This window comes from Pleurodeles waltl, chromosome 1_1 (genome assembly GCF_031143425.1).
Source record: "Pleurodeles waltl isolate 20211129_DDA chromosome 1_1, aPleWal1.hap1.20221129, whole genome shotgun sequence".
Classification (NCBI taxonomy): domain Eukaryota; kingdom Metazoa; phylum Chordata; class Amphibia; order Caudata; family Salamandridae; genus Pleurodeles; species Pleurodeles waltl.
In genome coordinates, this window is record NC_090436.1 from 388,649,778 (window position 1) to 388,664,941 (window position 15,164).

Sequence of the window (15,164 nt, forward strand, 5' to 3'; positions counted from 1 at the left end):
CAACACCTAACAGTGTAGGAATAATAAGAACAAATCATTTTTAAAACAAAGGAAATTGAAAGGGAGTGAAAAAATAGAAGGAATCATGGATCACTGCAGTCTGTTTTCTAGGTCGACCATAACATGGATTAGACGGAGCAGAAGAGAACATGTTGCAGAGAAAACACAGATGTTAAAAAAAGGTATGTAATGTATCCACGGGATGGGGAAAGGTACCTGAATAAAAAGGTGTACAGGGCCGTGGGGACAAAAGGGGTGGCCGAGATACACAAAAAGAAGAGATGAGATGGGGCAGAGGAGACAGAGGAGGAGGAGGAGACCACAATGCAGAGTCCAAATATTACAGAGAGGCAAAAAAAAATAACTAGAGGGAGAAGAGTAGATCGTCAAGAGAAGGAAGGGGGGTAATGACAAATGTGGCTTCTGGGGGGAACTATTCAGATAATTCGAAAAAGTAAGAATACATATGAGTGGGCAGGTACTAATAGCCTAAAACAATAAAGATGAAGTAAAAATTATTTTGGGAAAATACGCCTCCCACACAGTGAATTTTCTCCAGAAAGGGCATTCTCAAGATTGGATTTGCCAGTCTGGGAATGACATTCAGATTGAAAATATTGAAGAAAGAGGTTTGATAGAAAAGGGTTGTGTGTAATGGAGCAACAATACACAAAGTATTATAGGTTGTCATGAAGTATTATATTGAAGAAACAGAAATAAGTATCAAATGAAGTGGGGGCTCCGGTCCAACTAACAGAGCCTAGGATCCTCCCGCCAGTCATTTCCAATCTGGAATTCTCCCTATAGGCGCTCACAGAGAGACAGGATGCCAGAAGTGGCCAAAAGCAGCTTCACCAAGGCTGTTTGTCCTTGTCTTCACATACAGCTCCCTCCCACACACCGTTGTGCAAGATCTACATGTGACTTTACAGCAGTTATGAATGTTTCGTCCTGAAGAAGCAGGGAAATACTCATTTGGTTCGGTAGAATAGTACCATCAACAAAAATACAAATTGTAACTTATTTACCTTCCTTTTCGCATTGACAAACAAGACAATTTCATAAATATGATTTTGGTATAACTTATAGCTTTTTCAAGTGATTTATCTGCAAGAGATGCTTACAACATTTTTGACAGGTATAAGGGAGATTTTGCAACGTGTAAATAAAATGAGACCTATACAACTATGTATTGTGAAGACTGATGCATATATTTCTTGTTATTTATATATTAGTAATAATATAATTATGAAGAGTGAGATACTGCCAATAATTCGGTATTACTTGTGCACAGATAATTGCTTGTAGCATTTTAAACAAGCCAGTGCGTGGAAATAATCGATGAGAGTGGTCCTTATAACCTAAAGGTGTTCTCCTCACCAAAAAGATTTGCTGAACTCTAGTCTCTTTTCTCTCACTGGGATAGTAATTTCCAGTGAGAACAGGGTATAGAAAAGGTCTTTCCATAACCAAGTTTTTGCAGAAAGCACCAACCACCTATTACATTTATACTACACATAACAGTGTGGGTGAGATAGGGTGTAGTTGCTGCTTTGGAAAGATGGTAAACAGCCTTTACCGCAAGGGCCGAACCACGTGCTGCACTTACAATGTGATCATTACACCGTATACGTCTTTACCATGCATACCTTTACCGCACATGTCGTTTCAACGGCATGCCTTAAGGAAAGCAGCATTGGACTTTAAAGTCCAACACTTTCCCTACTGTTGCGTGCACTGGAGTTGGAATAGTAAATTATTCCGCTCCAAAGTTCAGCGCTTTCCCTAAGGCGTGGCGTGGTAAAGGAATGCGTATTAAAGACGCATTAATTGTAATGACTGATGAGTAATGGCATGCGTTGTAAAGGCATGCGTTCTTCAGACATACAACTTAGAAAGACACAGTGGCACAATTCACAAACTGCATTTTGTAGTATGTAACTGGTACTGTAACTATACTACTCATGGGCTACAAAATGCAGTTCACAAACCTATGACCGGAGACTTCCACCTGTACTATTTTTTCCATATGGAGGACTTTGCTACATATGCGGACATCTCCGCACACATAAGTGTATGTTTTGGCAAAAAATGTGGGAAATTCGATGGCACAATAGCTGTAAAACTAATCAGTTAAAAAAAAGCAATCACAGATCTCAAAAGTTGCCACCACAATTCACTAATAATAATAATTGAGCCTTAAATACTTTTTTTTTTAGGACTAAACACAACTCGCTTGGATTTCAGATAGGCCAAGATGGCTGCCGCATGCACTGTCTGCACTACTTGGACAGTTGTATTTAATATTTGGCTCCGTACGTGATGATATATATCAATCATTTTTTCCTAAAAAGTGGAAACTAACATTAAATAAGATTTCGCCCTTTGATTTGGTTCTCACCGTGAGACCAGTTGTTTTGAACGTGAAGGATGGGATGTTTTGGGGATTGGTCAGTTTTACATCAATTGTACCATCGGTTTAGGCGGCCCAAGTTGGCCAGCCACACAGAATCTCTGTACTCTTTTGACACTTCTGTCTATTTCTGGCGGGCCTTATGTGAGGACATATATCTATTAATCATTTTTCACTTTAAATGGGGAATTAACATTACACATAGATAGAACTCGTAGTTATGGGTTTTACCTCAAGACTAGTTTTTTCAGCATTGATGGATAGGACGATATGTAGACATAAAGGGGGATCTCGTTTTCTCCCATAAGGGTGGCAATAGCTCGATGTGAGATTAGTGATGATCGTTAGTGGTCCAATATGAACTGGGGCTCCATTTTTAGGATGAGCATAGCAGCACGCAGAGCTGCTTTTCCGACGTATGGTATATATCTGGGCTTTTAACCACGCCCACCGAACACCCATCACTATCACTTGTCATAGGCTTGCTTTTCAAAAATCCTTTTGTTTTCCTTGGTAAATGCTTTATGTTTGTCCCTCCTTGGGGCGGTTTTGTTAGCGCCTTGGACATCGCCCCTGTTACATGGATAATTGCACTTTTGCCGATAACTTTGACTCCGAGCGAATTTCTTTTTCCTATTGTGTCTCTCCTGCGTGCTCACATTCATGGCGGCGGTGCCTTTTATGTTTTCAATCCAATTTATGCACGAATGCACAGAAACCATAGTGCTTATCCTTCACAAGCAGGCAGGCGTCAGAGATGGACAGCACATTGTTTCCTCTGCATTCACACCCATCTCGTCTGCTGATATTTTTGCACAAGAATGAAGTCATGTTTTTTCTTTAGCACTAGCGCTAGTAGGATGGTTTCCTCATTTGTAAAACATTTATTTGTTAGGCAAGCCAATGTGTCTCAACTCGGTGAGCTGATGTGATAGTTCACTTGTTTCTTTTTTTTTGCCTCAGTCATATGTCACCAAAATAAAAACAAGCATTTGCAATGCAACGGGTCTCGCGTTTGCTCATGTTAGAGTTGATAGTGTTGTAAACTCCTAACCCGACTTTTCACCTATTGGCAAAAGTGCATTTATGTACGTAAGCCGAAAAAGTGCATTTAACTATGTAAAGTGCTCGACTTCTGCCAAGCGAAATCGCGCTAGTAAATTAGAGAAAAAGTAGTCCATGATCCGACAGAAAACAGCGAGCCTCGCATGTTTTCTGTACTTGGTCGCTGCGCTCGAGGAGGGCTAGCCACCGGAAAAGGCATGACGTATGCATGCCTTTTAATAGGCAAGCCCACTAACCAATGAAAAACACTGACCTGACGTCGACAGGGCTCCGAGCCCTTTTCTAAACCCTAAAGCGTCTCGCTGCGATACGCATGCGTGAGCGCATGCAGCGCAGGCTCGACCCTAATGAGAAAAAAACATGACAAAGTCTAAACTGTGCAGCCATATATTTGCACTAAAATGTTACAATATAATTAAAAGTTTTCTATCACATATAATTTTAATTTAACCTTGTGGCTTCTTCTTGGGTGGAACATGTACTCTTAACAGATTTAGAATCCATTTACAATTTTAATGTCTATCACGAGAACATATGATTCTTAGCAGAAACGTGGACTTTAAAACTACTGCATCCTGTAACGATAGTACAAACACGTGTGACCTAAAAAAGATGAATAATCCAAAGAAAAAAGCATTAGCAAATTAAAGTGTTGACAAACCTGCTGTTTCACTGAAATACACTTCTTTCGAGGTGGATGTGCAGAAAAATGCAATCACTCTCAGCACAAGAATGTTAAAGGAGCTTTTATGAATGAAAGTTGAACAAAACAAATGGAAGAAAAGGATGACCCGCAGATCCTCCGATATTTATATGTCCATGTGGTATTTAAATTGTCAAATAAGTGCCAGTGCCCAAAATTCTTCTCAGTAGCCTGTGCCAGGCAGTGCTGAATGTCAGAGATTGCTGAATGCCAATGCTGTCTAGTCATTTCATACCTCTTTCATCCACCACCCTACACACTCTCTCCTTTTTCTCAGTCCCGCAGGTTCCTTTTCATCCCTGCTTTCTTCCTTGGTCACTGTTTTCACTCATTTCCTTTCCCTCCCCACTCTTCCTCTCTCTTGTTCCGGGTCAATGCCTCATGAATGAAAAATACATTCCGGATAGCACTTATACTTCTATGGCGGGCATTGACCTGCTTACACCCATGCAGGGTGTGTAGGTGGAATGGTGTTGTTTTTCTTTGAACCTATTTGGGAAATGTTATCCCGTTTTGTATGATGACCACGAGATGCACTTGTCGTGTTATGGGAATCAAATCCTTTCGTTATGATAGATGACGTTATGTGAAAGATAGATGCACAAATTCTAACTCAAATAAGGGCTCAAACATATAGGCAGCCACACAGCACCGCCCCTTCCATGGGGGGGCTGCGGGTGCTGTGTGCATTTGCTCCAGAAAATTTGCAGTTTCTAATTGTACTTTGTTATTCTCAGGAGGATATGAGGTGGTGTTGGTCCTGACCGAACTTGAACTTGTGACATACAAGTCACACACACACAGTTGTCAGCAGAGGGCACTTTCCTCATTGAACCTTTTTTTCCTCTTTTGTTTCCATCCATTCAGTTGTTCTAAAACAGCTTCCTTTCTGTGCACCTTTTTAATTTACTTGCGAAAAGTGACGGCTTTAACGTTTCCATTGCTACCTGCAGCAGTTCACCTTGATGAGTTGGTTGGGTTTTAGCATTCAGCAAACAATAGTTGACATCACACTTTTTCTTTTATAAGAATATTTGCCCTAAGTTTGTTAAAAAACAGAATTTGGTAAACTTACTGGCTAACCAAAGGTAGACGACAATGTGTAAGACTGACAGCCTCATTAAATTCAAGCATTTTGCTGTTTTCACATTTTGAGAAGAGTACTGCCATGCTAGATGAAATATTAGCAGGCCAACCCTACTTGTGCTCAGAATTGTGAAATGACTAAAACATCACTTTCATTCGCTCATGGGTTTGTCTTTCAAAAATCACTTGATGCCATTGGTAAATGCTTTATGTTCGTCCCACCTTGGGGCAGTTTGGTTACAGCCTCGGACACCAACCCTGTTGGGGGGATAATTGCACAATTGCTGATATACTTCAGCGGGGGCGACCGACTTTTTTCGTTTGTCTGCTTTTCATGGCTGTCATGGTGCTCAGTGCACGAACTCGATCGGTGGTATCGTTTTTACATTATATACACTCTGATCTGCTTAGTCCACGTTCTTTGCAGCAGGCACATTGACCCTGTGTGCTACCTTATGATGACTCCAACCTTCCACTATACAATGCTATGTTCTCTTGGCTGCCATGGCGCTCACAGTGCTCAGAGCGCAAACTCGATCAGATGTATTGTTTTTATATTATATACACTCTGATCTGCATAGTACACATTTTTTGCAGCCGGCATATTAAACCTGTGTGCTACCTTATGATGATTCCAAGCTTCCACTGGACAAAAGTATGTTCTCTCTCCAGAAAGAACATTAGAAAACTTCTGGATGAGGGGCATGGCACAGTTCTTGTGCTATTAGATCTTTCTGCGGCATTCGATACCATTTTGCCTGCTATCTTGATCTCTTGCCTTCATAAGGCTGGAATAAGACATGCAGCTCTTAAAATCCTGGAGTCCTTTTTAAGTGACAGATCTAACATTGTAAGCTGGGAGGGTTTTAAAGCACCGGCTTTTCATTTGCCATGTGGGATACCCCAGGGCTCGGCGTTGAGTCCTACGCTTTTTAATGTCTATGTGGCCCCCCTGGCAAGATTCATTCAATCATATGGTTTTACTCCATCCTCCTATGCTGATGACACTCAGCTTATCATTCCAGTGTCTAGGAGCAACTGGGAGGAAGTGGCAGAGCAGTTTAATAGTTACATGCAGGATATTAATTACTGGATGAGACAGAATTGGCTTAAGCTTAATACCAACAAGACGGAGATTGTCTTGTATGGCTGCAGTAAGGATCTGTGGAGTCCGCGATGGTGGCCGGATGAATGTGGGCAATTACCGGTCCCTTGCAGAGTTACTAGAAATCTAGGAGTGATCTTTGATGAATCATTAAGTTTTAAACCGCAGGTTAATGCCTTAGTCAAGTCTTGCTATTGGACCCTGAAAATCCTGAGGAAAATCTTACCGTTCTTGAAGCAGGAGGAAAGAGTCACGGTTATGTTAGCACTGATCATGTCCAGAGTGGATTATTGCAACTCGTTGTTGTTGGATATTGATGAGTGCACTTTGAGGAAAGTGCAATTAATTCAGAATAATGCAGCTCGTATGATTTTGGCACTTCCACGTTTAGCGTCGGCTTCCCTCAGCCTAAAGTGCCTTCACTGGCTTCCATTGGGTAAGAGGATTGTCTTTAAATCTCTTTGCCTTACCTTTAAAGCACTATATGGGGATGGTGCGGAACACCTGGTTGACAGACTCATGTGATATCGTCCAGGACGCGTCCTAAGATCGGAGAAGTCTTTCCTGATTCAGGTCTGTAGAACGCATAGAGTTAGGTGGGGAGACAAAGCGTTCACAGTGGCGGCTGCCAGATATTGGAATAGTTTACCGCTTGATATCAGGAAAGAACAGAATTTCTCGATTTTTAGGAAGAGGGTGAAAACCTGGCTCTTTCCACAGTAGGGCTATTGGCTTTCTGTCGTCCTCTTATCTTTTATGTCCTCTAGCGCTTCGATGCTAAGGCCGGAACGCGCTATATAAATTGTCCATATACATACATACATACATTAACCCTCTGCGCTACCTTATAATGAGTCCAAAGTTCCACTAGACAAAAGTACGTTCTCCCCCCCAAAAAAACATTAATCGTCAGAGTTATTTTGACATTTTCTACCTTATATGCACTCTGATCTACTTAATAATATTCTTTGCAGCACACATATTCATCCTGGGACTTGTAGTTTTAGTTTTATAATGTGATATAAGCTGGAAAGCAGCCCTTGGAGTAGCATTCGTAAAGTTGTCCATCGCTCATTTAGTTTGTTTTAGCTTTACATTTAGGGACTTGTATTTTTTTTTTATAACGTGATACAAGCTGCGAATGCAAAGCGGAAACCTGACTAAATTAACTACACACGTTTGAGTCTGTGAAACTTGAGGTGTGTGTGCGTGTATTTATAAAACTAACCTCGAGGAGAGCTTACAGATGATTGTGCTGTACAATGGTCACAATTTTATGACTAATATTTCAGTTCAAGACTGACTGAGGATCATTAATATCATGTGAGGTAGCTCTCCTCAAGCATGTGAAAAATCATAGGCATTTTGTTTGGCTCCCCAGACTGCAGTAAAGAGACAGTGATTCAGTAAGCACACATTCTTGGAGTACAATTATTTATTCAATGCCCCACGGGCAATGTCGCCTGTACCAACTGCCAAGTAAATATGTTTTGCACCTGGGAGTAGTTTGTGCTTTAAGGGCCTTGTTTAAAAAAAAAAATCCAGTAGGCTTACTAGCCCTTTAGTTATATACAGGACCACTGGAATTCTGTGGCAGAAATGACCAAAATATGCAGCAGGGTTGATCAATTATTGTGGCACAAGAGTCCAGTAATGCATTCGCCATGCCAATAGCTCCGACTCAAGTTAAAACAAAACCTATTGCATTGCAAATGCTTGTTCCTAATTTATTATGGTAGGACCCTTTATCATGTCATGTACTATTATGACTGTTGGGCCAGTCAGTTTCAAATCCATTTTGTGTCTTTTGACTTTCATTTAGTTGCAAATAGCAAACTAACTAGTATGATGACACATAATTTGAACTGGCAATTTGTGACTTTTGTATGGCAAATAGAAATATTTCGGAGGGACCTCAGTTACATGGATTAGGCTTTTTACCTAATGTTATGTGGAATTAGTTTAATATTTTTCAATCTGTAGCTGTATTATTTTCGCTCTTGTTGGAAGACCCTATTGATACAAATCAAATATCATTGTGTATATTAGTCTTGTCTCTTTTATTGTTTTTTCATAGTTTTTTTCCTGTTCTTTCTCTTTCCTTCTGATCACATATTGGTTGCTAACAGTAAATGTGTCAATTGACATTTATACTTACAAAAATGATTAGCATTCTGGATATGTATTGAAGATCGGGCTTTAACCCATTCTTGGTCTGTTATAGGAATAAACGTACTGTGAGGAGTTACACTATCAGATTTTTATTAAATGTGTGTGTGTCTGTAATGCATATATTTTTTAATAATAAATGCACATATTTACATACAAGATGTCAGTGCCACTGGAATTATGCGATTGTGGAGCCGTGGCGATTTTAACATAATTACAGATTTGCTGCACTTGCCACATAATCCACCATTTACTGCATAATCTGCAGATTTTAACAAAACAAATTGTTTATAGCTCAAATGGTTCAAACGTTACTTAAAGTGCAGCGACACGTGTTGCAGCACAGTGAAAGGCCCTTTGCAAAACTTGACTGGTCACCTTTTTGTTGCTTATTGCTACATTTGGGTATTAAAATGATATTAACAAAGTGCAACTAATGCCCAGACAGTGTTATTAGATTAAAAATGTTGAAATATTATGTTGCATAATTTGTTTTTTTCCTGCTGCATAATTTACTAAACCCTAGCGCATAATTTGGCACTATCATGCCGCATAATTCCAGTGGCCCTGCATACATGTTATTTATAGCTCTGGAGAAGTTTTTTTTAATGAAACACATTGGCTGTATGGGTTTTCAATCTGAACTACATAAAGGAGGTTGTTGTGCCGCATTAAGACTGTTTCCTTTCGTACATTGGATCTAATGGATTTCATAGATTCGGAACTGCAAATTTAGTGCTCCTGATTGATTTTTCTTATGTTTTTCTGCCGGGGCAGTAGTAACTTGAGCAGTTGGCAATGTTTGTGGTAGCACTTGTACAGAATTGGGGACGGATCCGGATGTGCTGCATCTGTTCTTTGCCAGCTGTTTTATTTAGTTGACCCTTGCCTGAAATCCTGGTTTTCAAAGGCTTGCTTTTTTGTTCTGAATTCATAGATGTCTATGCTATTGTTTTCAAATAATCATTTACTACGGATTCACTTTGTTCAGTCTTGTTCAACAAAGCTATGCATAAAGATACCTTGCATGGTTTTTAAATGGTATGGTTTCCTCTGTCAGGTCCATCGTCCCAGAAAGTCTTTCTCCACAAGAACCATGATACTCTAGCAAGGTGCAGTTGGTTTGGCCAAGATGGCCATAGATAGTTTACAATTTCACGTGATCACTATTTGGATATCTGTCGCCAAGATGGCCACAGTTTCTAGAGCATTCTAGGCATAAAGAAGCATTGTTCCAGTCACACATAAATGGTCCATTATTTCCCCTTGGTGTAGCATACCTCACCAATGCCCTAGATTGACTAATGCTCTACAAGACAATCTAATTGAACTGCAACGATTCTGTACCACAGATTGCCAACCTCGATGCTCTCACTAATTGCATCCAAACATTCAGCTTACCAAGTGATGCATTCTTAAGCGTAAGGTGAAGAACCAAATATCTATTACTTGCATGAATGTCTTTAGCGCTTGCATGGTGATTGCTTGTATGGGGATTTCTAGTACTTGCAAGTGCCTTTGGATTGCTTGCATGGAGATTTCTGGAGAGGGCCATGACAAAACCGCATGAGGCCTTGCCTAGTGCCTCATTCATTATTGAACATTGAAGAATACCTGTGGACTTACAGCAGAATACCCACCCATGACAATGTTTGAAATGGGTACACCATATCCCCTAGTTTGTAAAACCTTCCTGAGAAAGTTCCAATTGACTCTATTGAATGCTTTCTCAGGGTAATCAAGTCATTCGATTGAAGCAGGAAAATTTTTGTCAAAATTCACATTCTCGAAGGAGGTAGGACAATAGGAGCTACACTACTCAGGGTCTTTGCCTGGGTTGAAAAGAGCTGGAACATTCGCTCCTGCTATTGATCAGGTCACTGTCCTAGCAGAAGCAAAGATGATGATAAATTATGAGGTGATGAATAACTTGGCAAATATGCCCATAAGAACTGACCGAAAGGATGAGGGATTTCATCAGGTACTGGTGCTTTCCAGAACTTCTGCTTTAAACACTTTGGGCCTGATTTAGATGTTGCGGTAACAGGTGTGCCACCACTTTTTCAACAGAAGCCCCGTCTGGCAGCTTGGTGGCCCGCCCGCCTGTCCGATTTAGATGTGGGCAGTCCCATAGACGATAACCCGCCTAAGTCCCACCAGCTTCACCAAGGAAAGAGTGGCTGGTGGCAGGACTCCAGCCACACTTACCGCTGTGCAGATTTGGATGTGTCTTACCGCCAAGCAAAAAGGGCGGTCCAACCTGGCAGACTGGAGAGGGAAAAGGGTAAAAACTCACCTTTTCCTAATTCCTCTTCCGTTTCTGGCTGGATCCGACTGGACAACACCCTCTGTCGCAGCTGCCACCGGACCACAGAGAAAACACAAACTGGACACAAAGGTAGGGTGCCCGCATTGGTTGTGTACATTGGGGGATCACTGCAAATGAGCTCAGGACCACTGTAGACCTATACATGTCACCGTATTTTTTTTTAGATTTTTAGATTAGTGTGACATGCTTATGTCAGAGACACAAGTGGGACAGACACAGATGGGGACACGCTGGTACACAACACATACCACACACATACAAAAATATCATTTGGTGTCAGTATTCATTGCCAAATGAATGCTGGCACCACAATGACGGTACAATCATACTTGTCAACTGTGTCCATGTGTGCACATTGCTAGGGGACCTGCACTTGTCATGTTGTGCTTTGAGTTGTGTGTGTGAGTCAGTACGTGTATGTGTGTGCACAACGCGATTAGTTGGTTGAGGTGTAAGGAGGTGTAGTGGGTGCTGTGGTTGTATCAGTATGTGTGCCACTTGCATATGGCATTGATGTTGTGTATGCTGTGTAGTGTGTTGTCTTGCTACATGCACATACAGGTGAGTGTTGCTGTGTGGTGGTCGTTGCCATGATGTGTGTAGTTGTGATTTTGTGTGAGTGTGTTTGTGTACATGAGTGTGTAGTTGTGTTGGTTTTTGTAGTTGTGTCGTGTGTGGGTACAGCGTCATTAGTGTGTGTATGTTTTATGGATGTATGTCAATGTGTGCTTTCGGCATCTACGTGTTGTGTTATGGTGGAATGGCAATGGAAAATAGTGTGTATGTGGTGTTTTGTGTCAAAGATACAGTGTGTGCGTGACTGACCTGTATTCCATAGCCACTGTCATTGTCCGATGTCCATTGGGTCACACGATTTCCTCTCTCTGCCAGCAAACTGCCGCCTGAACACTACAGGACTGTAACATCTAATTACAGCAGACGGTTAACCATCGACTTGATGGTCTTCTTGTGTCCACCGCCGCAGCAGTTTGGTGGTAACACTGCCAAGCTCTAAATCAGGCCATCTGCCTGGTGAGATCGGATTGTGTGCTCTATTGAGTTTGATTAATCATAGCTGTCTGTGAAGAGCCAAACTTTTACACCACGTTTTCAGAAAAAATATTTTTTATGTTGATCTTCTAAATTCTGTGGTTCTTGTGGGACATTTAGAAGTATACCTTCTCATTAAAAAGGAAATATTCCTAGATATTCTTTCATCAAGCACCACACATCTTACCTTGTAGCGCATGCTACTGGTACTTAAATTGATATTGTCATAGTCTCTTGTGACACATCCCTAAGATAAGCACACAATGCATGATCCACAAATGTCATGTCTATTCTGGCACACCTCTTAGTTGTTGCTGAAAACGAGAACAATCTACTTGCTCAAGTATCAACCATGCCCACCTCTGAGAGCCAATTATTGCCTTTCTCTGAGAGGACCGCTGTACCCCCATCCTCTGACCTGATTCATTTCGAATACAATTGAATGCAAGGTTTTAGTTACCCCTGTAATCAGAAGACCCCTGGCCAGGTCAAAAAGTGTATGGAGTGGGTGCCTAAGAAAGTCCTTCTGGTCCTGTTTTGGGGCATACACTACCACCAGTGGGGCCACATTCCCCCTCAAAGATTAATTTAAAAGAAATCAAAATTATTTTTGACTGCCTTTGTTGAGTAATATTAATATGCCAACCAGCATGCCTTAGTTGTAGGCGACACAAAGAACTGTAGGGGTAAGGAACAAGATCATAATTTCCATGTATCCCAAGCCAATGAATGAGTCATTGGTTAAATAAATACCTTTCCCAGCATGCTCAAGAACCTAGAGGTTTGCTGTTTCTTGGGGGCATTCAGACCCCTTGTGTTGATTTAGGTGTATGTGAAATTATTATCCATGGTGGATCCTAGGGTGTTTGTTGAAGAGGAGTATAGTTGGTCACTGAATATAAATGGGAAGTTAAAGCTCAATTCTCTCTGCAGACAATGCCCTGATCACAGGAAGCTACACCATTAATCCATCCCCTCCTTTTCCCCCAACTCCAATCCATCTCTGACCCTCTACTTCCAGTTTACTCCCCTCAGTACAAACTAGCAAATCTTTCTGTCCTAGATAAATTGTATAATATAATTTAATCCAGACTCCCCACCTGAGCCTCAGTGTCTAGTGGGTTGGAATAAGAATACCTGTGGGTTTTTTAGAGAACAGCCTCCCATGACGTAGCATGTGATACTCGGCCACAGTAATCATTTGTGAATTCCAAACCTCCATGTTTGCCTATCGGTTGGGATGTTTTTCACTTTGCAGAACTGATTGATGACAACCTTCCTGTCTTTAACAATGTCAACCACATTTGGTATTGTTCAATGCCTTTTACTTGATGACTTTCCCCTTGAAGACCAAGAGTGCTACTCATCTAGCCCAGGGTACAGCTCTCCCTCCTGCGGTTGTAGCTCGCATATATCAAGGGGCTTCTTCTTCTGTGGATTGGGGTAGCAATTCTGTGGGTTCTGTCTAGTTCAGATTCACCTCAAGAAATGCCCTGAATAGCTTTTGAACAAAAAAAGATAATGGGGGTCATTCTGACCCTGGCGGCCGGTGACCGCCAGGGTCACCGACCACGGGAGCACCGCCAACAGGCTGGCGGTGCTCCCGAGGGCATTCTGACCGCGGCGGTTCAGCCGCGGTCAGAAAGGGTAAACCGGTCTCCCGCCGGTTTACCGCTGCCCCAATGAATCCTCCATGGCGGCGGAGCACGCTCCGCCACCATGGGGATTCAGACACCCCCTACCGCCATCCTGTTCATGGCGGGAAACCCGCCATGAACAGGATGGCGGTAGGGGGTGCCGCGGGGCCCCTGGGGGCCCCTGCAGTGCCCATGCCAACGGCATGGGCACTGCAGGGGCCCCCGTAAGAGGGCCCCACAAAGTATTTCAGTGTCTGCTTTGCAGACACTGAAATACGCGACGGGTGCAACTGCACCCGTCGCACCCCTGCAACTACGCCGGCTCAATTCTGAGCCGGCGTCCTCATTGCAGGGGCATTTCTGCTGGGCCGGCGGGCGCTCTTTTGGAGAGCGCCCGCCGGCCCAGCGGAAATGTCTGAATGGCCGCCGCGGTCTTTTGACCGCGGTGCGGTCATTCGGCGGCGGAACCTTGGCGGACGGCCTCCGCCGTCCGCCAAGGTCTGAATCACCCCCAATGTCTTTTCCCTCAGAGTCCCATGAAGCACACAGAATCCTTCCATTATTAGATCTAGAGTGGTATCAAACAAGATCTGATGTATGATGATTTGTGCCTCTTAAATTATTTTCTCTAACCCAAACCTGATTCCTCAAGGGAGAATAACCTTTCACCCAGGGCACTTATATAGTTCTTGACTCTCTAAAGTTCCTATTCTAATTCTTCTCACAGCCCCAGGATGTCGCGGTTTTCAATGGTCTTACCGTCGAGGCTGAGAGGCGTAGGGGAACGACCCTTGTTCCGGCTGGTTCTGCTCTGGCCGAGGTAGGGGCGACCCCTTCCAGTAGCCACGGTGCTGTTTGGTATGAGCAAACCACTACAGTCCGTGCCCTCCAGAAGGAGTCCCAGAGGAAAAATCCCCGTAGGGTAAAAAACCTCCACAGGAACTCCCTGAAATGAAAGGGGGACACCAGGGCGTTAGGACCAAGGATCAGGAAGACTGGAAAACAAGGCAGGACAGGTATAGACAGGATTCGTAGGAGGAGATCAATCGGAGCGTGACTACCACCAAGGAGTGTTGCAACGCAATGGACAAGCAGTTGGAATCCCCTTATATACCCCTGGACAGGAAATAGAAAACAGGAAGTAGAACACCACCATCTTGGATTGGGAAAAAGAAAACAATAAAGAATTAGGTATGTGTGTTTAACAATGCATGCTGGGCAGAGAGGAAGTGGTAAGCATGCTGGGAAGAGAAAAAGGCGAGTATAAAGAACCCCAAGTGTAAGGGTTCGGTTTGTCCTAGGAACATCGGTAAGTGGTGGGCAGGAATGACATGCAGGAAAAATAAATGTTAAGTGCATGATGCGCTGTGTGCGGCCATGCCTGAAACCCCCTCGGGGTTTCAGGCTCTGCCGCGTCTGCCTTTATGGCAGAATTTGAAAGAAGGGAAGCGGCGAGCGCCGCGGCCCCCAGACCGGCTCTCTGGAGCCTCCATAGCTCTCGCCGGAGCCGCGGCAACCCCCGCGACCTGGGCGTCCGCCGCGGCGTCTACCGCGACCCGGGCGCCGGCCGCGGCAGAATTAACGTGCCGCGGCAACCTGAGCCCGCG